Source organism: Serinus canaria, chromosome 24, assembly GCF_022539315.1.
Source record: "Serinus canaria isolate serCan28SL12 chromosome 24, serCan2020, whole genome shotgun sequence".
Lineage (NCBI taxonomy): Eukaryota > Metazoa > Chordata > Aves > Passeriformes > Fringillidae > Serinus > Serinus canaria.
Window position 1 is genome coordinate 6934199 of NC_066337.1, and position 25493 is coordinate 6959691.

The following is a 25493-nucleotide window of genomic DNA, read 5'->3' on the forward strand; positions in this document are numbered from 1 at the left end:
GACGTTGTTTGCATCCAGTTCTTCCATTATCAATAACTGTAGAAGCAATCCGGGCAGAGTTTGCAGAAATTGCTTTGTCTGTGCTTTGCTCCTCCAGTATTTATTGGCTGACACTCTAATGTGATTATTTCTCTGTGTCCCTGCTAAAGACACAGCTTGGAAAGATGCTACCCCGAGATGCCAAATCTGCACTTTTCTTTGTATGAATTTGTGAGAGAACAACTGTTTATCACAGGCACCTGATTTGAAAATGATTCCTTTGGAAGATGAAGATTAAGCAGCATTGAATTTATATTTGTGGTAGATAGGTCTCGGCTCTGTGACAGAACAGTAGGGGTGCTGAAATCCTGGAATGATTTCATGTGGTTGTGCTGACAGGAGATGGTAGGACAGAAAAGTTTTTACAGGGCAAGAAACAAGTTGCTGAACTTGGCATCTGCAATAATCTCAATTGGCAATACATGCCTTGGAGCAGAATATTTGGCCACTGAGCTGGAAAATTGTTATCAGTTGTGGCAAGGCTATTTTTAGGCTGTAACATCTGTGGAACACCATTTCCTCAAACTTTCACTATCTTTTGACAAGTCAGCCAGATGTGACTCACTTGAGCATATTGGGTGGAGAGGAAAAAACAATGTGTTGTGTTTACCAGAAATGCAAACATGACCTTTTCAGGATGAAGGCAGTCTTTATTCTCCCATGGAAGAGGCAATAAGAAAAGATGGATTTTCATCATCAGTATTAAACCTCTTTACAGTGCAGTATTGTGGTCCAATGCTGTCTCAGAAATCATGTTGAGGAGGGTTCTGCCAAAAAACAATTTTCTCTCCTTGTTTTGGAGCAGAAAGGGGAGGGAGCCAATGATGGTGTCCTGGTTCTTGCCCCACAAGTCACCTCCTGTCCCAAGGCTTGGGGTTGGCAGTGCCTTGAGAAGCTTTTCTCACCTTGCCAGCTCCCCGTGGCAGTGGGTCAGCTTCTGTCACCCTGTTTGCCCCCCGAGGTGCTGCTGTGGGAGTGGGAGCCTGCCTGCAGGGCTCACAGACAGCTCTGCCTCCAAACCCATCGCTGGCTGCTCTCATCAGGAGCAGATTTGTTCTGGAAACTTCCAGAACTTGCCAGGCTGAGCTAACTCCCAGCCCTGTCCTCACGGCTCGCTGCTGCCTTGGTGCCCAAAGAGGAGGGCAGCCCCAGCACGAGGGGTGGCACTTTGGGGAGGTTTGGGCTGGCGTTTGTAGCCCAGGAATCAGGTCTGTGCCCCGCTGGAATTGCCGTGGGAGGCTGCAGAGCCCCGAGGTGCATTTTCCTGCTCGAGGAACCCCAGCAGTGAGGGCATCTCATCCTCTAACACAGCTTGGCCACAGCAGTGAGCCCCAAGGAGGTGTTCCCTGCCAGGCTCCGGCTGGGGCGTTCAAACAGGAGTCAGACCTTGACATTTGATGTCTCTGAAACAGGTTTTGGCTTAAATTCAGTTGTTTACTACTGCAGTCAGGAGCAGATTTGTTAGACAGGGCTAATTACATGTGCTTGTTCCAAAATCATTTGGAAACTGTAACATTTGTTGCTTTTCAAGCGCTTTAAAATATGCAAATATTTCATGCAATGAAGAGAGCTGATTTTTGCAAGAAGCCACAAATGGTGTTCCAGCCAAATGTGATTTTAGAGGTGGCCCAAAGCAAATCCACTGGGTCCCCTGAAAGGAGTGGGGAGGAGGAGGACGGGGAGGGTTCCTAGGTTGGTGCCAGGGTCTAATCACAGGTGAGAACTGAGCAGGTGGAGAGTGTGTTTGCTCTCCTTGTCTGGAATTTGTTAAACAAGTGGTGGGAAGATGACCAGGAACCATTCCCAGTTCCAGATGAAGGGATGTGCAGGGGGTTTCTCACGGGGCTGTTTCTCCTGGTGCTGCTGTGCATCAGCCAAGAGGGGCTGGCACTGCCTTCAGCAGCACTGACAGGCTCTGACCCCTCAGATCTGAGAATTCCTGGGATCACAGTGTTTTAAATATTGCTGGGTTTCTGACTGAGCGTTTGGCTTGTGCTGCTCAGACATTCTGCTGTGTTATGGGATCCAAGACTCCCTTCCCCAGAGAGTGGAAGCTCAGCCTGGCTCTCTCTGCTCTTGTCTTGAACAGTTTTACAGAAAACCAGTGGATCTGGGGCTTTTCAGGGTTCTGCTGAAGGTCCAACCTCCCCAAACCACCTAACTAGATGAGACCCTGATTGTGCATCATGGGAGCAGGGGCTGGAAGGTGTTTCCTTTAGATGAGTCCAGCCATGCAAAAGCTATTGGAATGTCCAGACACCGATTCCTCCCATATTTTAAGTCTGGATAATTTTATAAAAGCTCTCTTATTTTGTTTGTGTCTTTGCTGGAAACCATGTCTATCTGCCAGCCCTTTGGAAATGTCATGATGTAATTATTTTAACAGGCAGTCTGTGCTCCTTTATTTGGGGGATATTAACCTTTCTAAACAAAAGAAATGTTAATATACATGGGAGACGCAGCTAATGGGATTTCATTTTTCTTATTAGAACAGACTGGAGTTCTCTTTTTAAATTATTGTAAAAGAATTCAGCAAGTCGAGTAATTGCCTTCAGCTAATCCACGATGGCAAATTTGAATGTGAATATCCAGATCATTCTGTATGGATGGGAAAAAGTAATGTGATTTTCTTGTTTTTTATTTGCTTTGGCTAAACAGTGCTGAAGGATGATATAAATTCATTGAATTCGAAACAAAGAACATGCTAATTATTAATGCGCCGAGTTGTGATGCGCTGTGAACATGCTGTTTAATTTGCAAGGCCTGTGGTGGCCTGCTTATATTTCATTGCATATTGATTCAAAGTGTGTGTTTGTATGTGGTTTGGTGGTTTTCCCTGATAGCCAGGGAATTTCAGCTGGATTTATGGGCTCTTCCCTCTGGTGGGGACACCGTCCTCAGATCGGCCGCACTGGCTGTGCAGGTCTGGGCACAAACGGGTAATACTTTGTAGGGCTTGGTGCAGGTTGACTGGATTAATTCAAAGATTAATTTCTCTGTGTGCAGCCTGTCCTCAAGGCTGCCTCCTGCTCACCAAGCAGCCCCAGGGCTCGCCATGGCCTTTCTGGGGCAAGCACTGTTGCTTTTACGAGCTGATGCTGCATTTAAAGCCTTTCCTTCCCCGGCGTGCCTTGCGGTTGGAACGCGTCGGGATAAATATCCCAGACTCTGCAGGATTTATCTTCCAATCTCGATTTTAAAGGGATATTTCCAAGCTCTCTAATCACAGGCTTTATCTGCAGCCAACTGGTGTGGTTTGCAGCGCTCTGGAGCTGCCTGGGCGCCTCCGCCGGGCTCGGAGGGAGCCGCGCGCGGTTCGCGGATACGGCACGGAATGCGCTGCGACCCCCCGGTGGATGAAGGAGGATGAGTGGAAAGCCGAGCTGATTGCGTGTCTGGAAGAATATTTGTGCCTGATTTATGTTCTAATTTTAGTATTGGGCTTTCTTCACGACAGTAAAATGTCACATTAGCATGGAACTTTCCATCTAATACGCGGAGAACAAACGCCGGGGCTGAGGCCGTCATCTGGGCTTCCCTGAGCGTCAGGCTCTGATGGCTTCGTACAGCAGAGTCTTGGTTAAAGCTGTGCTTCTGTGTGCAGTTTTGTAGGAAATCCTACAGAACTCAGAAGTGCTCAGGGAGATCTGCCTGGGGTAGTTAATCCTGGTGTCACAATGTCAGGATGCTCGCTGGAGGCTGGAATAAAACAGCCTCCGAAGCCTGATGACTCCCAAATCCTTGGCAGTGTTAAAGTGCACGGGTGGGGGAATTCCTTCTTGGCACTTCTGGTTTGCATTGGGTTTTGCTGTAAATCAGTGAAATTTTCATCCAGTGAAAATTGGTGTCATGGGCCCCTCAGTGCCACCCTGTCAGACCCCAGGCTCACCAAAGTGTCGGCTGCAGTGACTCCCCCTGAGTGCTGCTGGTGGGAAGCTTCCAAGATCTCATCTTCTGCAATGTTGGAGGCTGCTCCTCAACCAGTGATATGAAGGAATTAATAATTCATCTTGTGTCTGTAGGAGGAAAATGAGTCTTAAATTTGATTAGTAAATGACAGATTTCAGCCTGGTAATTTGCAGCCTTTATTAACAAACTTGTAGAACTTATCAATAACACTGTAAGCCTCCTTATTTTGGACACCTTTATTGTAGCTGGTGTCATTTTTCCCAGGAATGAAGTGCTGGTATTCCTATCTTGAGCCAAGCTCATTAAGGCTCCAGGACTGTTCCACTTGTACATGGTGCCTCGTGCCAGTTATATGCCACAGATGAGTCACAAGCCTGTTTTGATTGCTGGTGGTTCTCCGCCTGCTTTGCCAAATCCCCCAGGATTTCTTTTTGAGATGATCCTCAGTGGTTAACCACGACTTAGAGCCCGTCCACAGATTTTATGTGGGATTTTTGGGCTTCTCTCAAGCGGTGGTATGAGACACGCTGCGAAGAAAATAGTAGCCATATGTAGTCTAGTCTTGTCGAAAGTTGGGAGAAGCTGTGGAGTGACTCCTCCAAGGTCTGTTGGAGTTTCCTTGGCTCTGCAGTGCTGATGTGCTGGAAGCACTGCACTGAGTCAGTGACAGGGACTTAAAAGTCTCTTGAATTTCCTAAAAGTCCCAAGACAACTTGAGGAGCAGTTTGTTTTCTCTGTGTTTATTTTAGTGCCTTTCACCGTCCTGGGAGGGCACGAGCCAAGCCCTGCTCAGATGGGGAATTGCTTTGGTTAAACTGTGCTGCGCTGTGGGTGTCAGGAGGATTTCACCAAGGAGGAGGAGGGTTCTGGGGTGTTTGGGAGGCTGTGGGCATGCTGGCAGAGCCTCTCTCTGAGCTGGTTTGCTATGCAAATTGGCAGCTGAGCGTTGCGTGGCGCTCGCTTGGGATGATGCTCTTAAAAGTTGTGCAGCTTTTGTAGATAAACACGAAGACATCCACTTTCAACTTCACATTCTTTAACCTTGTTTTATTCCTTGCCTAGTGCTGACACTTTCAAGGCAGATGAAAATCAGCCTAAATTTAGCAGGGAGCAGAGCCCCCATCCCTCCTTCTCCCCCACCCTACCCATTCCACGCGTAGCATCCGTATCCTTTTGATTAGTTTTGCCCTTGGTTTCTGCCTCAGATGTGAAGTTCTGCAAAGTGATGCTGAAGAGAAGCTTGGGTTTTTTATGAAGTGAGCCCTTGGCGTGCCATATCTTGGGTCCTTTGCAGAAGTGAACCTGGAGACTCTGTTTCTCCTTTTTGGGCTGTGCCCTGCTCTCTTTCTGTCCTGGTGCTTGTGCCTTCAGAGAGGTGAATTTTCTGTATCTCTTGGTGCAGGATGGAGCCACTGATCTGAAGAAATTTTGTAGCTGGTGCTGGTGAGCATCAGTGTTGACAGACTGTGTGCGTGCTGGTCCTTGCTGCTCCTCCGAGAGCCCTCCTCAGACATTCCTCAACTCATTTAGTCCCATAGTCTCATTTAGTCCCTGTTTGAGCAGAGATTAATTATTTTGCTGTGTTGTGATGGCTTTTCGAAGCCGAGCCCTCGGGGGAAGGAATTTTTTAAGGCAGTTGAGCCGCAAGATTTAATTTGAACTCCTGTCTCTGCATTTGGACAAGCAGATTAATTGACCCTTGATAGGTGTGGGCTCTGCTCCAAATGAACAAATCCCAGCTGCTTCCACCGTGCCTGTGCACGGGCAGATAAACGGCTGGGATGTGTGAGGTGGGGCACAAACCCTCCCTGTCCTGCTGAGAAGGGGAGCTGGGTGTCTGGAGATGATGGGGTGGCTCTGGTCACCTCGTTGGTGTGACAGACTGCCCACAGCTGGCTGGTCCTTCCCAAAGGGACCCTGCTGAACTGTTCCCCAGCTGGCTGGGGGCTCTGGCTGGAAACCCCAGCATCTCCCTCAGCTCCTCCTGTCTCTGCTGCCTGCTTGTTCCTTGTTCTCCAGCCCTTCATCCCGCATCAGTTGGTGTGCATATCTAATGAGGAGAAATTGGTGGCATCCCAGGATTAGCTAACCCCATCTCTTGTGAAGTTAAGCCCTCTTGAGTGTTGAAATGCTGCTTGGTGGCAGGTGAGCATTTGTTGCTAGGCTTAAACGTGCAGCTGAGGGAGGGACTGGCTGTCCCCTTACCTCCTCCTGCAGCCCCTGAACTGCCCCTGCGTGCCTTGGCCCCAAACACATCTGTGCAAATGCCATCAGTTCCACGGGGTGCCCAGCGTGGGCACGGCCCAGCTGAGCTGCCCACGGGGGAAATGTGCCCCTTCTGCTCTGGGCTGGGATCTGCCAGACGCCAGCAGGTTTTTGGGTGAGCAAAAATGCTCCCAGCAACTTTTTTCTTAAATAACAGCACTTTGCATATTCCCTTCTGCTTTTTACTTGTGAAAAACAACTACCTGTGCCCTTTACTTTTGAAACTGAAGGGATGTGTGTGCTGTTTCCAGTTGGGAATGAAACTCGAGTTTCCCCAGCCCAAATCACATTTCCTCAGTGCTGTTTAGATGAAAATTACAAGTTCTGTATATTCTCTTACACAGTTGATGTGTTTTGTAGCTACACACTGATAAGGTTCATGAGCCAAACATAACAGTGGCTCTGCAGTATGATAAATTGGCCCTGGTTTTTAGGTCCTCTACTACCTTTGTTCTGAGTAATCAAATTAAAGTAATCTCTTATTACAGCATGGCAGAACCTGCACATGCAGCTGTTTTTTATGGTAGCTGCAGGTCTTAAGGTAAGTTAAAATTATTTCAGTTGTTACTTATCTTTGGAATGACAATCATGACAAATAGCCAGTGTAATTTCTTCCCTTAGTAGATGGATAGAAAGGGAAGATATTGCACAGGCTGCTCACTGAATTCATAAATTTTTAGACTGGAAACACTGAGTTGGATATTGAAACACTTAACGTGACAAGAAGACAGAGAATTGTTTTCTGATCTTGTTGGTGCCATAAAGTGAAATTCGGTGAACTTCGTCGGCAGTTTCTTGTTGCTGTGTAATTTAGATGGGAGGAGAAATAATCCATGAAATAAAGATGGCTGGGGTTTGTTCTGCCTTTCCTGCCATGAGAATGGAGCTGCAGCAGGTGTGTGTATCTGGCAGGGTGACCCCAAGGGAGGACGGGTGCTCGGGGCAGTGGCCAGGTTGGCAGGGATGCTCCATCAGGGATGCTGCCTGTCACCTGGGATGGGACACCCTGTGTGTTTTGGGGCTCTAGGGGAGGGTGTTGGTAGAGCTCGGGGTGGCTCTGGGCAGGGCACACATGCCAGCCCTTGTTGTATCAGGCAAATACCAAAGTGCTACCCGAGTCTTCTCTCCAGCAATGTCTCTTGTAGCTGCGTGTCTCTGGTTCAGGAGGATGGCAGTGTTTGGTTTAAGGGACAGATCATGCAGAGAAAGGCCTTCCTTTGCTGTCTCTTGGCTAACTGGGACGGACAGGAGCTGCAGAGAGGACATCAGAAACCAGAGTGACTTGGCACGAAGCTGCAGAGAGATGTTTCAAGGATTGCCAGCAGTGCTGATGGGAATAAGCTCCTTCCCCCAGTCCTGGCCTGCTCTGTGCTCTCCTGCCTGGCTCCTCTCCTTCCTTGCCAAAGTGCCAGGAGATGTGGTCAGCACAGAGCTCAAGGTGCAGGTCCAGCTTCTCCCACAGAGTTCCTGCTTGTGTTCTGCCTTGACTGTGAGCCAGGCAGTGCTGGTGTGAGGTCCATGGGTTGCTGATGTGCCGTTTTTTCTGCATGAAAGGAGGTTTTATTTAGCATGATGTTAATTGGGTGTTGCCCTTCAAAATGCGTCGTGTGATCCCTTAGGTTTGGAGCTGGATGGGAGAGGAGCAGCTCCCTGACTGCATCTGCAGCTAAGCTTACACTTGAATTTGTAAGAGGGAAGGAAAATTTGGCTTCAGATTTTGCCAGCTATAAAGAAAATATTTTGATACAAGCTCGTGAGTCATCGGAGGTAAAAGGGAGGAAGTCTGAGCACTGGAGCTGCCTGTGGCTTCCCAGGCAGCTGAGTCTGAGTTAGAGGACTGTGCTCCGAGAAGCAGCTTGGTCCCACTGCGGTGCTGGTGCCCCCAGAGCAGGGGAGATGTGGCACCTGTGGGGTTCCCCATTGTCCTTCCAGGAGTGGGGCTGCAGCACAGGCTCTGGACTAACCCTGAGCCCTGTGGATTGATGCTCAGCATCTCTTGGTCATACCTGGGGCAGGCTCCCTCCCTGTGCAATAACCAGGTGCTCTCCCTGAGGATGAGTGACTGCCCTGCAGTCCCCTCTAGGTCTGTACAGGTGTGGCCTTCAGCAATCATGGCCTGTGGGGTCCTTCCACTGTCATTTGTCACCATGTGAACTGAACAGGCATTGCCACCGAAGGAGATGAACTGGGATAACCCTGCAGGGTTTCTGCACTCCTCAGTGTCTGCGCTCCCTGGGAATGCTCCTCACTGGTGCCTGGAGTGCCTGTGAGACAGGGAAGTGTCAGGGGAAGTGCCTGGGCCACTAATAGCTTTGTTTTTGTGCTAGCTAGGGAATATTGACCTCAGAGAGAACCTGAGCAGGGGCTCAGGCACTGGAGAGCTCGGCCAGCATGAGAAGCCTCTCCCAATTGTCCTCCTTGATGTACCAGGGTTTAAACGATGCTAATTTTCTGTTCGCCTTTCATTTGTTGGATGGCTGCTCAGGAAAGATAATTTTTTCATTTTCCCTGGGCTTCTGGATGGTTAAAAAGAAGCTGTGTGTCGTGCAAGACGGTTGCAGAAAAAGTGGCTCTTGGAATAAATAAGCAGAAGGGCTGTAAGTCGGAGGCAGTTCAGTGGGGAAGGAGAAAAGGCGAGGCTATCGCAGGGGAACCAGGTGCTGGCATCTCTGCCTGCTCCTCAGGGCTCCATCTGACAGCAGAGCAAACTCTCCCGCGCTGCAGCACCGCTCCTTCCCTCCGCACAGCGCTCTGAGTATTAATTTGGAGCCGTATCAGCGTGGAGCGATGTGGTGGCGTGCAGACAAACAGAGTACTTTGGTCTTGCAGGGGCTGGCTGCTCGGCATAATTGCGGCTTTAAACAAATTCAGTGGCCGGAAAGCTGTAAAACATTTGCAGGCGAGAGCACGCCTTGAATATTCATCCTGTGTGAGTGTCACCGGGTGACATCTAAGAGTAACTGGGCAGATATGGGTGCCAGGCAAAACAGAGAGCGGGGAGTCTCGCTCGCTGATTTGTATTCTGGATATAAATCTTAAATTAGTTTGAGATTTTAAAGTGGATTTTTAAATGCCAGGCACGTAAGAGGCGGAATTGATATTAATATTAATAGGCTTAAAAAGATATTTAATGAAATATTTGTATAATTTGATTTCTTCATAATCAAGTTAGAAAAGTATCAACTGACCACAGGGCTGGGAGACCTCCATTGTTCCATCCATCCGATGGGTGGAGCGTGACCTTGGATACCTGGGACTGCCCTCGGCTTTGGGCAGACCCACACCAGTTTGGGGTGGTTCTGCCACCCCAAATGTCACTTATTTGGCAGGAGTGGAAGGATCCATATGGTGGCAGAGGCACCACGTTGGTCCCCTGGCCTCGGGGCTGGAGTTCTCCCCGTGCCAGAACACGGAGGCGGTGCTGGGAAGGCACAGTCCCTCGGCAGGGAGCCTTGCTCCAAGCAAACAAGAACTTGGAAGAAGTAAGAGTGGTATCCTGCAGATATAAATAAAATGAGGCCAGTTGCAGGAGGAGGAGGAGATGGGAGAGACTGAAATATTAATGAAGATATAAAGCACTGCACCTACACTGAGAGCAGTGTGATGTTCTTGCTCATCTATTCATGTTGAGCTGGCTGGAGCTTTAAATTTTAAAGCCTGGGTGGAGAAGAGGGGCAAGGTTAGGCAGCTCGTTAGGGCTGTGGTGGTGCTCAAGGCAGCTGAATGGCTCTGGGGGGAGGGAGCCTTCCACCCCAGGGTTTGGCAGTGTCCCCTGGCCGAGCCTGCTGTGTTGTGCTGGGTGCTGAGGGTCTGGTGCAGCTGGAGGCTGGGGCTGGTGGGTGGGATGTCTCTGCTGCTGAAAATCTGCCTGTGCCAGTGGCCAGGGAGCGAGGGCATGACACCCCTGCACGGGCTGGGCAGCTTGAAAACCTCAGGGAGGCCAGAGATGGGCGAGTTAATGGCACCTGCCCAGTGCCCTGGTGATCCTGGGCTGGCAGAAACAGCAGCAAGGTGTTCTGCAGAGGGCTGTGGGGCAGCCACCCACGGGCACAGTCTGGGGCTGTTGCACAAGGGTGGGGCTGCCCAGATCCCTGAGCTGGGAGCCAGTTTTGGGGTGGGTGGCATGGTGAGAGCTCTCCACTGCAGGAGAGATGTGCAGGCTCCTCTGGCAGCTGCTGCAGGTACCTCTGGCTGTTCTCCTGTCTGTCTCCTTTTCAACAAGGAGTTTGCCTCCACCTACAGGAAGCAGAGAGCAAGAAAAGCCCCCAGAGTGACACAGTACTCTGTTAGCCCTCTTCTTTCAGGGGAGCAGCTCATCCCTCTCTGTGCAGCATACTGCCCTGCTCCTGGAGGTGCTCTGGCAGCCTGAAGGCTCCATGACTCTCAGACAGGTTTTAATTCCCTGTTCCTCGTGCCCAGGCCTCGACAAGGAAACGCTGACAAGCCAATAATTGAATTTTGGTTGCGTTAGCGAGGCTTCTGCTGGGGTTTGTGCTGGAAGACAAAGCAGATCTTTCTGAGCAGAGCAGGAATGGTGCAGGAAGGTTTGGGGAATCACAGCTTTGGGGAGAGCGGAGCTTTGAGCCTGGAGTCAATGGCACGGGAACACAGGAGCAGGATGGATACCCATGGTGGCACAGCAGGCAGGCTGGGCAGGGGGCGCGGGGGATGGAAAGGGCTGGAATTTCCCATTCCCATGGACCTGCAGGTGGAGGGGCACTGGCAGTGCCTGCAGTGGGGCTGAGGCTGGGGACCATCATTCAGTTTTGTTTACCTTCTCCCTGCATGTGAATGCAGAAGAGAAAATAAACAGAGCTTGGGTGGCTTCTCCAGGGCCTCTTCAGAGGGAACCTTTCTGTTCCTGTTTCACTCCCAAAATGATGAGTGGCTCTGTCATCTTCTCCTGTCCCACTGCTGCCTTGGAGCCATCACTCCTGTGTGGGTGCTCAGTGTTTGGTTCTCATTTGAATTTTTGGATGGTTTCCAGTATATGAGACTGTCCGGAACATCCTGGTATGGAGGACTTGCAGGATGGGGCACCCTGGGGTGCTGGGCACTTTCAGATATCAGTGTTGCTGTTGTGGGCACTTCCATGGGGCAGCAGGGCAAAAGCCTTTAACAGCATCTTGTGGGTAGGCACAGTCCTTGGTGCTGCTGTTCCAGCTCTTGGGAGCAGTGCTCTCCAGGTGCTGGGGGCCAGGATGAGGAGGGCTCTGGGTGGCAGGGAGGGTGCCCACCCTGGCCAGGCCCAGGCAGCCCCCTTGTACTGAAGGAGTGAAATGTGTCTGTCCCCCCGGCTGTCAGTCCAACAGCCACACATCAGTCCATGGTCACACTGCTGGAACAGTGTTTGTGTGTGCTGGGGAGATGGTGCCACATTTGAGTGATGTCTGGGTGAGAGAAATTCCAACCTCTGCATTTTCTGCACAGGGTACCTGACAGTAAAGCTGTGGGATGACCTTTATCTTTATGAGCTGGGAGAATTAAGGAGTTCTGTATTTTAGTTTAATTAAGCTATAAGGCATAACAGATGGTGCTTTTCTGGGTGATTATTGAATGTCTCTGCTTTGACTGAGAAGTGCAGTAACACCGTGATGATAAATGTATTGTGATTTGAAATATCTGAGCTCTGAAAGAACACGTGTCAGTGGCCGTGTGTCCTCGCTGCCTGCTGGGCACCTCCCCTCAGGTGGGTGCTGATATTTTCCATCCTGTTTGGCCAAGGTGCTTGGCTGGCATTGGCCAAGCTGGCACCTCCTGTGCCCTGGCTGCCTGGCTGTGAGAGCAGAGTCACCTGCTCCCCCTCTGCATCCGTCAGCACTTTCCAAGGATGAGATTCTGCAGGGAAATGTTCTTGTTGTACCAACTGCCCTGAGCAGAGGCAGGTCTGTGCTGTGTTCTTCTAATAAAATTGACAAACAAATTACCCTAGAATTTCCAAAATTACCCTAGAATTTCCAAAATTACACGGATTCAAAACAGCCCCAAGCCCCAGCATTCAATCTGCAGAAACATCTCTCTGTAGGAATCACCAGCCTGATGAGATGGCGTTGGCGGCAGCACAGCAAGGAGGGACTGAGAAACGCAATGGGCTGGAAACCCAGAGCAGCAGCCAGCTCCTGTCTGCAGATCAGGTACACCCAGAGCCCTGGAGACGCTGCTGTTCCAATATTTGCATATACATAACCAGGTCAGGCATTAAAGATGCATTGTAGCATGGCTGGTGTGTAGGACTCGGGAAGCTGAGAGGAGCTGAGGTCATGGCAGGTTGATTTGCTGTTTGATTTTTTTTTTTTTTTCCCCTCTATTACATGAAAACTTTGCATGAATTTGTCTATGCTGGGTGTTCCTCTGCACGCTGGCAGCTGCCATAGTTACTTCAGATGTTAGAAAGCAGCAGAAGCAAGGAGGAGTGTGGAATTAATTGACCAGTCCGAGGCTTTTGCAGCAGGGTTCAGGCAGTGAATCACAGAATGGGTTGGGGTGGAAGGGGCTGGAGACAGCATCCCATTCCAGCCTCTGCCACAGGCAGGGGTGCCACCCACTGTCCCAGGCTCCAAGCCCTGTCCAGCCTGGCCTTGGATGGGGATGGGGCAGCCACAGCTGTCCTGGGCAGCCTGTGCCAGAGCCTCACTGCCCTCTCAGGGAAGAATTCATTCCCAATATCCCACCTAATCCTGCCCTCTGCCAATTTCTTCCCCTGGTGAATCATCATCATCCCCTTTTCTTTCCCCTGACTTGTCAGGCTTGGGAATTGCTCACAGCCTCACCCTGAACTTGTGCTTCCTCAGTATTTCAGATCACTGACTAATATGCCTCAATTTTTCTCATTAATGGAGTATTTGAAATGATCAAAATGAAATAGATTCACTTCCTGGCTGTAAAGTTGTTACAAGGATGATCTATGGGAAGTTTTTAACAAAGCTGTAGTCTTTTTTGGAGAAAACCTCCCATTTGTCTTGATCTCGTGCTGTTACAAGATGATCTGGGATCATTCTTCAGATGGTGAACTTTGAAAACCAGCAGTTCTGCAGGAAAGCTCCAAGTTGTGGTTTCAAAGGGCCTTGTCCCTTCTTGACCTTTCTTTCCTCTGCTCTCGTGAGCCAGTTCCTTGTTCCCCCTCGTCACAGGGTGGTTGCCCATGGTGGGACACTCTGTCCCTGGCACACACAGGGTCCCACACTGAGGCTGGACCCCCCCGGGCACACAGCACTCCCCCTGCCCCGCTGCCATCCTGGGGTGCTGCATTTGGGGGCTGCACAGCACAGCCAGAGCCCTGGGCTGTCGATGAGCTGGCTCGGTGCCATTTCTGGAGACAATGCCCTGCCTAAATAGCCTGGATTGGGCAGAGAAGAATAATTGCTGCTGTGATATAATTTCGCAATTAGCGCTGTAATTAAGGGCAGTTTGTTAATGAAGGTGCGGGGTGAGCGATGGCTGCAGGGCTCGGTCCGGGCGGGCTGGGGACGCAGCTGGCGCGGGCAGGGCGGTGCCAGCCGTGCCACTGACAGAGGTGATGGAGTGCCATCATTACCCCCTGCCCTGGGGAGCTGCGCGGACAAGGAAAAATAAACGGGCAATATCAGGGCGGGCAGTGGCTGCCCAGGGCCCCTTCTCCCGGCCCTTGATGGGATGTGCAGATGCCCTCGCCCAGCTGATCCATCCAGTTCCCAACCTCGCCAGCCGTTTGTCAGCAGCGTCCACTTCGGGCTGCCGGAGGTTTTGTCCCTTTGCTTGTTTTGAGCTTCTTTTTCCAGACCGTGCTTCCTTTTAGAACACAAATCCTCACAGATTTTTCCTTTGTAAAGCTTAAAAAAAATTACTGTTAGGAAATGTGTTTGCACGTCTGAGTGCAGGGGGAAGGCTGGCTGTAGACCCTGGCACAGTGTGTTTGCAGGGGAGTCTTGGAAATACTTTGGTGTGTTGGGCAGGAGTCAAACTAATGGAGCATTTTAAATTGCTGGAGGAGGCAGCTGGCAATGGACACGTTGTCCATGGGCTGAGGATCTGTGAGGGTTTCCTGAAGCCAGCATCACAGAATCACATGGAATTGTTTAGACTGGAGAAGACCTTTAGGATCATTGACTCCAGCCATTTCCTAGCAGTGCCAACTCTACCAGTAACCTGTGTAGTGATGGCAGTGCTGGCATCCTCAGGGAAGCCGTTTTCAGGAGCCTCCCTTGTTTTCTGTGTGACCCAAACACTTGGCTCTTTGTGGGGCTCCTGAGCAGATTTTCCAGTGTGGGAGACAGGGTGGGGTTTGGCCTCTCATTGCCCCTAAGAGGGGGGTGGCTTTCCCAAGGTACCAGGTGACCTTGCTGATGTCTGGGTGCTAGGCTGGCAGAGAGCAAGCCAAATTCTTGGTGAATTCCAATTCCAGCTGCTGAAGGGCTTTCCCAGGGATGTCAGGGCCATTGACTTACACCTGGTGGGAGCAGAGGTGAGGGAACTTGTGGGAAGGTGGGAATGGGGCAGGTTTCAGCTGTGTTGAAGAGCAGGGAGGCTGCTGGTGGTACTGGGCAGCACCGTCACCTCGGGCAGGGGGATGCTCTGTGTTGGGCTGGATATGTGGAGGAGGAGTGGTGGTACTTGTCCCCTTTGCTCCATAGCCACAGGGCTGGACTGGGCTGCCAGGGCAGCAGCCAGCCTTTCAGAGCAAGGAAAGGCTTCCATTGGTGCAGCTTGTTAGAGGTGGAAGGATGTTTTTGTGCCCAGCACATCGCTGGCTAGCAGTGCCTCTTGTTTTAATTGGATTTGCAGCCTGCTGAAGAGCCGTGATTTACAACAGCTGCTCAAATATGCACAGCGAAGTCTTGGGGACTGCTGAGGTGTTCATCTGACCATCAGTGGAAAATCATTCCGGCCCCGTGCACTCCGTTTGCTCAGGCTGAGCTCCGGGAAGCTCCCGGGAAGAGGGGGAGCGCGCGGGGCCGCGTCCCTGCCGCCGCTGTTCCCGGAGCCGCCGCCTGCGCGGGAGCGCCGGTGTGGATGGAGGAAGCCGCCTGTCTGCCTTTACACCAGGCTTGTCAAAGGTTTTATAGATCTCCATAATGAAGATGGATCAGGTTCATTCTCGTTGCCAGTTGCTCTATCAAAATAGCACTAATTACCGCAGCCGCACGTGCCGCGCGCTGCCATCTTCCTCCTTGGAGCCTAAAGCACGTCTTGTGCCGCTCACAATAGATAAAATGAGGCAACTTTTCCCCTTCTATTTTTGGAAAAGTAGTTAGTAAAGGAGAAGGAAATTGATTTTGGTGTCAGAAAGGACATTTCTGACAGGAGCATACTTTGAAATGATTCAAGGCATCTGTTTCTGTTGCAGACACCCAAAGCTGCTGAGAGCGGTACCTAAATTAAACTGTTTAAGATGTCAGCTCTGGGTACGGAGGCAATTTACATCCCGGTAGCACGGTTGGAATTTTTATCGTGTAATGAACTTTCTCACTCAGTTTACGAACAAAGCCTCTCCCACGGTAACTATTTTTGTAGAACGCACAGATCCTCAGGTGCAGGATGGATGTTCACGTTGGGAAGGAGTGGGGCAGGGTGTGAAGGTGTGAGCAGGCTTGCAGGAGCTTTGGGCATGCTGGCTTCATGACGGCTGGCTTTGGGACATCAGTTTGGTGGCCTCTGTCTCACGATCTTGGTTATCCCGTGATAAACACTGGGGAGAAGCATTCCTCCTTGCTGCCAGTGGTCTCCCCCATCCCCTGTGGTCTGCGAAGGGTCTGCAGTGGGATCACCTTTCAAGGTGAGCATTAAATTAATATGGAAGACTTCTAGAGCTCTACAATTACAAGGTCTTTTACTTTCCCCACTTCAGAACAGACCTGGCAGTTTATTGCCAGAGCCTTGGCTCCCAGCCTGGCTGACCTTGGATCTGTGCCTTTTAACTATCAGCGGGGTTTCTTGTGTGCTGTTGTGGCCTTTTATGCAAAGAACAAGCCCCTATTGTGGCCACCAGCTTGGCTAGAGCATTTGAGATGCTCGGAGGATGCCAGCAGAGGTGGGAGGCTTGATCTTCCCTTTCACGTGCCTCTCTCAGTCAGCACTTATTGTGCCCATGAGGTGGTTTGCAATGTAGGAAACCCTTTTTGGTAGAGATATTTACCTTTTTAAGGTCTTCCTGATGAATTGAGGCAAATGAGGAGCCCAAGGGGAAGCGCAGGCTGTGTTTGCCTCTGACAATCTGGGACTTCAGGGTCTGGTTGCTTCAGCACCTTTCATATTCCCAGTTCTGACACCTTTGGCAAATGGTCCAGAAATGACAGCAAGGCTGATCCAATCCCCTCAGAATCAGCTTTGTGTCCCTGCGTTATGTGCTTGAGTTCCAGCCTTGGCTGCTCAAGCAAAGCATCTGGCTGGCATTGAAAATCCAGTGTGTAGCCTCAGAAAGGGGCGTTACATGTGGTGCTGCTGTTTGGGGTGTGTCAGCAGCTCTGCTCTGACACAATTTAGGTATTCCTTCACCCAGAGTTAATTTTCACTCAAATTGAGTTGTCTGCTTAAGGGGAGAATCAACACCCAGCTGCCAACATGAGCAGCATATTGAAGGGGTCATGGGTGCCATGTCATTATCATTTGTATTAGTTTATATTGGCTGAAAGGATGAAAGGGGAAACAAGAATATTGACTTATGTTACTTCATATTGAATTAGCATCCCTTTGCAAAGGGCTTCTGGCTTAACTTGGAGCTGTGAATAGTTTCTGTTCAGCAGAGGCAGGGAAGTTTTGGAGCAGGGATGTATCTGTCCCTTCCCACTGCCCCTTCCTGCCTTTTGCCGGCTATCTTGAGCTCAGTGAGACCTTGCCGTGCCGTAACTCAGTGGAGTTTGTTTAAGCTTTGACTTCAAACAGTGGATTACCTTTTATCACATTATATAATGAATTATTGATCCCCTGATTGTGAATATTCCGGGGAAGGCAGCCGATGGAGGCTGCCCAGCGGATCCAGCCCTGCCCTCGGCCCAGCAGAGTCTCTCCTGTCCCAGGCTGAGACAGTGCCACGTCTCAGACCAAGCACAGCTCCTTGGGCATCGTCCTTGGAACGTGGCTCCAAGGGCACAGATCCTCAGCCACCCTTCAGGCTGTCACAGCTCTCCCAAACCAGCATTGCTGCTGCTGGGAAGGGAGAGGTGAGGCAGGGAGCACTGCAGCTGGTGAGGGTGTAGCAGTGCTGAAGGGCAGCATTTCAGTCTGGATGGGGAGAGCTCTGCAGAGTGGTACCCTAGGTCAGCTCTGGAGCTTCCTAGGGCCTTTACTCCTCAGAAGTGCAGATTCTGTCTGTGTTTGCTGATGCCAAAGGAACACAGTAGTTTGTGTTTACTGAGTTGCTGGCTTGAGGTGATAGTGTGCTGCTCTGAATCTCAGCCTCACCTGGCCTCTGTAGGTGAGCAGACCTCTGGAGGGACCAGTTCTGACTTCAGCACCCGTTCCCTGGGGCACTGGGGGAGCTGGCAGAGACTGGAGCACACATTTCCATTGTCCTCCCTGTGTGGAGGACAGAGATAAAGCAAAAACATGAGTAGTGCTGCTGCAGGCTGCCCGGACAAGGTGTTGAGGAGCTGTTTGCACTGAGAGAGACGTACGGCGCATGAGGAGCAGCGCTGGGCTCTGCTCACCGTCTGTGAAGGCAGCAGATAGCATCGCTGGGAACAGAAAGGGTTTTCAGTCTGCGAGATGAGTTCCTGATTGTTTTGCTCCGTGCAGGCTCCACGGGGCCGCTGCTGGTCTTTGGCATTCCAGCAGCACGGCCCTGCCTGCATCAATCGATCCCCGCCCGCCGTATTGACAGGCAGCTCCGATAGTTCTCATCTGAAGAAGTGCAGCATGGATAATTAAGCAATGCACTCTGCAAGTTGGTGATCAGCTTCTCGTGGAGGACCAGTAATGAATAAAAAGTACATTAAGTAAATTAAACTCTTGATGCCTGCAGGTCTGTAACTGCAGAGTTGCCTTTCTGAAATTCATTACAGTTTATAGGAGTTCTGTTAATCAAGAGACTCCTGCAGAAAACATTCTGGGAATTAAAGTTTATTTTATTCCTGTGTTGTTTAGGACAGAGACAAGTGATGTTGCTGCTGGTCTCTGAAGACTGAGCTGGGCTCTGAACCTGGGCCCACTGGATGTGGAAAAATCTAATTTAAGCAGTTAAATGGTCTCACCCCCCCCCACCCAAATATATATATAACTACATAAAATGGGACTTTATGCTCTTTGTTGGTGACATCTTGTCTCTGAACAGATACCCAGGCTGATGGGCTCAGTGTCCGTAAGCCAGCCCCCCTTGTGTTTCTTGGTGTGTGTGTGGAGTGTCGGGCTCTCAGCAATGCCTGGGATCTGTCCCGTGCTGGGTGGCCATGAGTGTTTGGTATGTTTAGATTTCTGCCTCTGGAGCTCTGAATCTTTGTTACATTCTGTAAAGGAGAGAGATCCCAGCCGAGCAGGTGCCCTTCTTAGTGTCCAGATGTAGAAACGTTCTCCAGCGACATGAACACGCTGCAGAAATCATGTTTGCTCTCTAAACTTTTTTTGCAAGCGGCTGCCAACTGCACGCTTGGATGGGAGCCATTTATTTGTAGCACAGTCAATCTTCCCTTAAAGAAAACCACCAGTGAATTAGCTTTTGCATAGTGTTTCAATCAAAGCATTTGATCCTTGTTTCTGCGAGATAATCCTAAGAACTTCTTATTTGGAGAATAGAAGACCGTGATGGATTTAATTCATAAAGGGAAGCAGCCGTAAGGAATGTAAATGTAAGAGGCTGATAAGGTAGGATTTCCTAGTTGCTATGACAACCCCTGGGTCATGAGCCTGAGAAAATATAAAGTAAGTCCTGGAGCTGTGAAGATGATTATAAAATTTAACTGTCATTCTTCATTTGGAGTTGATGGCAAACATTATTTACTTAAGTTTATCTCCAGGCAGGCGAGGATCCTTTCTTCCTCCCTTAAATCGGAGCCTCGGATCACAAATGAACGCGTTGGCGCGGCCGACATTAGAAGGCGAAGCCACTATTTATTATTCTAACCAGACAATTTGCAGGGAATATCCCTGTAGATTCGGTCACTCTCTACAGAAGCAGAGCTTTTATCCGGTGTATCCCTGATAAAAGGCTCCCTGACGCCGCTCGGTGCAGGGGGATGTTCCCAGCCGGGGGTGCCGTGCTGAGGATGGTTCCCCCACCCCAGGGATGCCCTGATCCCTGTTTTCTTACCCTGGAATCCCGTGTTTGGCTTCCGTAGGGGAGGGAATGCTCAAACCTGGTGATTTGTTTGCCCTGTCCCACTGCCTGGTGGGCTCTTCCCTGCCTGCAGGAGGGAAGAGGGAGCCACAGCAGCCTCTGCATTCCCCTCGTGATTTCTGGTGCACTCGGCATCCGCTCCCACCTCAGCCACGGCAACTTGGCTTCAGCTCCTGTTCTTTGTTGTTGCTGTCCTCCAGTTTCAGACCAGCAGATGTGAATCCTTTTCCAGCCCATAAACATTTTGTGGTCTTGAGGGCTGCAAGAGCGGTCCCAGCTGGGATAGAGTGAAGGATAAAATATCTCTGTGCGAGCTGCTGACGTGCCTGGGATGCACGGCTCCAGGAGCTGGGCATCTGGGGGAGTGGCAGTGGCAGAGCCCGCAGCTGCCACTCTCCTGCTGTCCCAGATACCCAACTGCTGCAGAAGGGTGGATTAGTTCTCCTACAGCCTCTCTTAAAGCTCTGCTCCAGATGGAAACCAGGCAGTTCTGGCTTTCAACAGCACCTTCTGTACTGATGGGTTCTCTGCACACTTACAATGGTTTCAGCCATTCCTGGTGTCGTATAATTTAAAAAATACATATGTGATGAGCAGTTGTGTGTGTACTCTAAGGGATCAGCTGTGCCCTCAGCAGTATCCTCTGGGCTTTGAGGGAAGGTGGGAGAAAAAAATTCATACAATTACTTAAAGGATGTTCCAGCTCCAGTATCGGAATGTGTGACTTGAGCACAAAAATCATTCAGCACCTCCCTCTGAACTTTATTTTACTGCCTTTGGAAGACTTTTCTCTTGCTGCTCAGTGTACTCGAGGGGATGAAAAGGGAAGTCACTGGATTCAAAGAATCCACGTGCAGCAAATGCCTTTTGAGGCTTTTCACCGGCTGCGGGATTTAGTGTGATGCTATTTTCGAGGCTGCTCTCACAATTTCAGTTGGGAAACTCTTTCACCTTTGCAGCTTTCATCCTGAAATGATGCTGGTGCAGGTGAGCTGGCAGATTGTGGTAAGGATCAGAGTTTGTAGCCATGACTGAAGAGAAGTAGCTCTGTGGAAATGGAATAGAGCATTATCACTGTGCTGGGAAAACCAGAATCTGTTACTTTTCCTGGGATGGGAACTTTGTGAAAGCACTTGCCTAAGGGGAAATTGCAACAACCCCAAGTTTTACTGACAGTGCCTGTGTTGCCCATGAGCTGCAGGACCTCTCTCCTTGTGCACTTGAGGGGATGGACTTTGAAGCATCTCTTTTGTTCATGACACTGTGTTTGCTCTGTGGGATGTGGCTGTTGGTACCTCCAAGGCAGTGTTCCTGGCACTGGTGCTCAGCTGAGCCCTCCCAGGGCTGCTGTGTCCCCAGGTCCTGCTTTGGGAAGTGCCACAGCTGGGAATGGCTTTGAAAAGCATGAGGCATCCATGTGCAGGAGTCCCCCTCCAAACAGGACCTGACACCTGTGAGCCTCAGAACCCGCTCGGGTGGGCACAAGTTGTGATGGCTCTATAAGGTGGGGAGCTCTGTCCTGAGAGGTCTTTCCTGTGTGGTAATACAGGTGTCTCAGCCAGGTTTGAATCCTTCTGCACACTTCGTAAATGCTTAAATACAAAAACAAGTTTTCCCTCTGTGTGTTTTAAAGTGTTCCCATTGCAGACAGGAGTCTGTTTCTGTCTTCAGAAGAGAATCATTCTGGGAGGGTGGTCGTGAGGATATTGTGGTGCTGGACATCCAAAGGGCTGGTTCCCAAATCTTCAGCGTTTTCCCATTTATATTTTTTGGTAGACAGAGGAGGCTGAGCCTCAGCAGCAGCTGAGCACTGTCTGGGGAAGGCGTTCATCCTTGGACCTTCCCTGGGCAGGCACTGGGGTGTGGTTGTGTTTCTCCATCCCGTATTTAGTCATTCAAGGCCACGTTTCAGGAAGGTACATCAAAAGATCTGGTCCAAAAGGCTTCCCCAGGACAGACCACTGTGCTGGAGCTCTGAAGCACAACAGAGGATGAAACGTTGGAGCGTAACAAGGCTGATGAACACAAAAGAGCATTTTTATTTGGTTTCTCATCAGTTCTTCGCAAGCGTTGCAGTGTCTGTGCATCGATTGGAGATTTAGCCCTACTGCCCTTGTTATCCCTAGTTTAAGATGTAAAATGCTTTTTTTTTGCAAGTGTGGAGGCAAAAGGCTTTGGAGTTAATTAAATCTATGAAGAAATGAGCTGTGAGCTGAGCATTGTAGTCAGCCCTTTCCAACCTGAGCCTGGACCCCATGGTGCTGGCCGCTCGCTGTCAGCGTGCCGATACCTGCCAGCATTCAGGTAGCATCAGATCCCTCTGTAAAATGGAGATTTCAAGCAGCTTGCAGGAGGCTGTGCATGTAAACCTAGGCCAGAAATAGCTGCTCTGACAAAGACTGACAGGTACGTGCCATTCTCTTCATCTGGCACATGCTGTCGGCGGTGCCGCTACGGGAGCTGGCAGCAGCCTTGCAGTGGTGGGTGGCAAACAAAGGCTGCTCTCAGAAATATTTTCCACACAAAGTTAGGATTAAAAGCACAGAGCCGATATGAAATACCAGCGATAACGATATGGATGAAGGGAGTTGCTGGCAACACACAACTAAACTGAAATCTGTAAAATGAGGCGTTTTCTTTTGTACTGAGTTTTCCAGCGTTGCTTTCACACAGGGTGCATTGCCTGTGATCTCCTCTGCCTCCCGCAATTGATAGAGCGACTGGGATCAATAATTCATGGACACGTGGAAGAGCATTAGCTCTGGAGACGAGGTTGCTCGATGGCTTGGGGAAGATGCTGATGTTGCTGGTCAGCCTCGGCCGAGCGTGGCTGCTCCGTGCTCACCCCTGCCCGCAGCCCTTGACTCAGCTTTGACTCACCTCCAGAGGACGGGGGTGGAGAGGAGCGCAGTCAGCTGCCAGATCCCCCTCAAGAGCTCCCACAACTCGATGCAAATGTAGTTGTTCCCCTCCCACAGCTCCTTACGCTGCCTTGGGCTGCGAGCACGTCGCTCATCAGCACTCCAATGGTGTTGGTCCTGATGGCTCAGCAGAACCCACTCACCGCCCTCCTCCGCCAGCAGAGCCGAGGGAGGGCTGCTACTACCTTCCCATTTTGGGGGATTGGAGGAATATGGGGTATTTTTATGGAATCTGCTCACTAACACAGCCTGGCTGGACCAGGATGGTCTTCCCTTCACTCTGCCTTACAGTGCATGGTGAACAGCTGCAGCTTCACTTCAGGTGCTCTCCTCCTGTCCAGCCTGGCGTGCACTGACAGATAAAGTTTTCCAGGAGGTAGTGGTGGTTTTCTCAGGCCTCAAGGGCCTTGGTCATCTCCAGGCTGAAGGATGGTTCCTAGGACAGCGTGAGCCCCTTCTCAAGCTGTTCTGTCAGGCTGGCTGGAGATGTGGGAGCACTTCTGGCCAAAATGAAGTTGGGCAGTGACGGGTGTGGGTGGAATCCCGTGCTGACATTTCAGATACCTTCAGCATCAGAATGCTGAGATAATTGAAATCAGAGATAATTGCAGAGCAGCCATGGTAAATGTCATGGGTGCTGCTCCTGTAAGAGCTGAAGCTGTGCAGGCAAGTGGGCAAAGAGTGCACAAACAATGAAGGTTCTTATGAGTAAGTACAGGAGTTGAAGATCAACCTCTCCTCCAGATGCCAACATCTGTTACTGCCAAAACGTGGCGATGGTGTTAAATATGTGGCTTTTCAGGCAAATCCTGTTAAACCTCTTTGTGGTTGTGTACTGTGTTGAGGACTCTGTTCCTTTGCCTCCTTGGGTGGGAGCCCAGGTCAGCACCCCCAGTTCTAAAGTGGCTTTTGGGGTGCTACTGGTTTGGGTTTGAGAGTCTGGAGTAGTTAAAAGCAGACAAGGATTGAAAAAGGCATACTGTGATCTCCCCTGAGGGCTCCACAAGTCCTGCAGGTTGTACTTGGCTCCACTTTCACGTCTTCCAACTTGACTCCAGTTTTGATCTGGGTTTTTTTGCTGCAGAGAAATGGAAAGATTTGGAGAGGACAGGTCATGTTCTTATTATGAAATTCCTTGGTTTGTATTGTCTTCATGTACAGCAGGTACCATTAAAAATTCCCATTGAAGAGGCCAGTATCATGCTGGTAGTGTTGGCAGAGTGGGGGGCTGGACTGGCATCCAGCACTCCTGTGGTGACAGAACCCATTTTTCAGGGAAGTTTTGTTTTTCCCTATTTGCCCATTGAGTGGGCTCCAGACCCTCAGCAGGACCAAAACCAGAACAGCTGTGGCAGCTTTAGGGAACTGCTGGAAAAGCCTGTTAGGAGGTACAAAGGCTGTGTTTAATTTATGGAAAAGAAGGGAGGGTAACTACGCATGAGAGTCAGAAATTGGCTGTTCTCTTTGTAAGTGAAAGGTCACGTTACCGAGCACGGCAGGGTGGATTTGTGAAAAACGAGCTCCTGTTTGTGAGGAATTAGAATGAGTAGCTGATTTTTTTATTTTTTTCCCCACTTGTGACCTTTAAAGATGCTGCTCGTAGATTGATAAGCAGGCTGATGCTTTTAGCAACCCAATCCTCCGTTTCCCTGTCGCAGAAGGACAATCTGTCAAACGCCATGGGTGTCACTCTCAGAAAACCTTCCTCTCTAACCCCCCGGGGGAAGGAGGGATGTGGTGGCAGGACCCGAGCTGACAAACAAGGAAAATTCAGCATTGTCTTCAATGAGTAAAGACCTGCATTTCCTGTGGTCTGCCGCCTCTGGCTAAGGACTTTTTCCTATTCCCTGGCAGTTCTACTTTCTCCTTTTCCCCTGTCCGTGGCAGGGTTGCAGTGCTCCTGCCTGGTGGGACAGTGAGGGTGGTTTGGGAAAGTTGGCTTTGCCCCCTGAGCCAGGAGAGCTGCTTTCCTCTGCTGCTGAGGAGGTGCCTTTTGGGGCTGGGAAGTGATGGCTTGGAGAGCCCCCTGTGCATTGCATGTAGCAGACTGTACCTGAGATGGATCAGCACGTCTTGCGTGGGTTGTGTTTGGTGACAAAAATAATGGAAGATGGGCTGAACTCAGAAAAACCATTTTCTTAGTGATGGACAGCAGTTCTGTGTGTCCAGCTGTGCCAAAGCCTCCTGGGGGATGCTGAGGAAGCTCCTGGTGCTGCATGGAGGTCTGGCTTTGTGAGCTTGGCAGTCTCTCTGAGAGGCTTCACTGTGTTTATTTTCTGTTCCTAGAGTGCTGCTGGCACCGAAGTGCTGTGGCTGCAGACACCCTGGGTAGTGCAGCTCCTGTGGCAGCACTCTCCTGTGTTCTGCTGGTGGATGGCACAATTGATCTCTGGCTGTCCTGACAGGAGCAGGATTCTTACCGAGCAACAACTTGCTGCAGAGAAACCAGTGCTCTTCTGGTGATGCTGCCTCCCCTTGCCCTTGGTCATCCCTTCCAGTTCAGGCAGAAACTGGAACGTGTGGCCGTGGTCCAAACCCTGCTCTAAGTGCTCTAAGCCACGTGAGAGCTGTTAACAGGGTAATTCCACTGTGTCCTTTGGTCACCCATTACTGGGGGATGTTCGTGCACAAGTGATTCTCTTGCTGCAGTTGAGGCTGTTCCTGACCTGTTTCTCTGTTCTAAAAAGACTGTTCACTTTCCTCTGTGATGCTGAAGAGCTCACCCATAAGGTATTTTTCCTTGCTGTAATGTGTTGGTCTTCTGTGAGGAACAGCTGACAGGCTGCCCCATGACTCTGAGCATCCACACTGCCCAAATTGCCCTGAGTTTGGCACACCTGGCCCCTACCCTGGCAGGCAGCGGGGTGTGTCTTGACCCTGCTCTCTTTTAAGATGCTCTGACTGCTGATTCCCCGTGGGCAGAAGGTGCCTTCATGGTTTCACTTGGGCAAAACTCCAGTGCAGGTGCTGAATTCCATTCTAGGTGCTGTGTAGGACACGAAAGGTAAAAGGAGCTGGTTCCCTGCGAGGGGAGCGGGCCCAGGGCAGTCTCTGTCCTACAGTGTCCCTTTGAGTGCCACCCTTACATAAGCAGGATGCTGCAGCAGCACGATGGA

General features: G+C 50.4%; 1 protein-coding gene across 6 annotated transcripts in view; it reads left to right on the forward strand.

Annotated features, from left to right (window-relative positions):
• Positions 1 to 25493, forward strand: part of CADM1 (cell adhesion molecule 1) — a 130165-nt gene that overhangs the window by 46675 nt on the left and 57997 nt on the right. The gene's annotated exons all lie outside the window — the stretch shown is intronic.